Source organism: Physeter macrocephalus, chromosome 9 (assembly GCF_002837175.3).
Source record: "Physeter macrocephalus isolate SW-GA chromosome 9, ASM283717v5, whole genome shotgun sequence".
In the NCBI taxonomy this organism is placed as follows: domain Eukaryota; kingdom Metazoa; phylum Chordata; class Mammalia; order Artiodactyla; family Physeteridae; genus Physeter; species Physeter macrocephalus.
This window is the reverse complement of record NC_041222.1, coordinates 54,480,766-54,481,532: the sequence shown is the minus strand read 5'-3', so window position 1 is coordinate 54,481,532 and position 767 is coordinate 54,480,766.

The window sequence follows — 767 nt, the reverse complement described above, 5'->3', positions numbered from 1 at the left end:
TTCCACTTCTGAGTACCCGAAGTCACACAAGGCGTCCCCTTATCCACAGGCCTAATCCTACTCACATGACAAAAAATCGCACCTCTGTCCATTCTCTACCAAATTTCACCCTCAATTAATATAAACCTAATACTAACTATATCCCTACTCTCTATTCTTATCGGGGGTTGAGGAGGACTAAACCAAACTCAACTCCGAAAAATCATGGCCTACTCATCAATCGCCCACATAGGGTGAATAACCACAATCCTGCTCTACAATCCAACCATAACCCTGCTAAACCTACTAATTTATATCACAATAACCTTCACCATATTCATACTATTCATCCAAAACTCAACCACAACCACACTATCTCTATCCCAGACATGAAACAAAACACCCATTACCACAACCCTTACCATACTTACCCTACTTTCCATAGGAGGCCTCCCACCACTTTCAGGCTTTATACCCAAATGAATAATTATTCAAGAGTTAACAAAAAACGAAACCCTCATCATACCAACCTTCACAGCCATCACAGCACTACTCAACCCCTACTTCTACATACGCCTCACCTACTCAACAGCACTAACCCTATTCCCCTCCACAAATAACATAAAAATAAAGTGACAGTTCTACCCCACAAAACGAATAACCCTCCTACCAACAGCAATTGTAATATCAACAATACTCCTACCCCTTACACCAATACTCTCCATCCTACTATAGGAGTTTAGGTTACACTCAGACCAAGAGCCTTCAAAGCCCTAAGCAAGTATCAT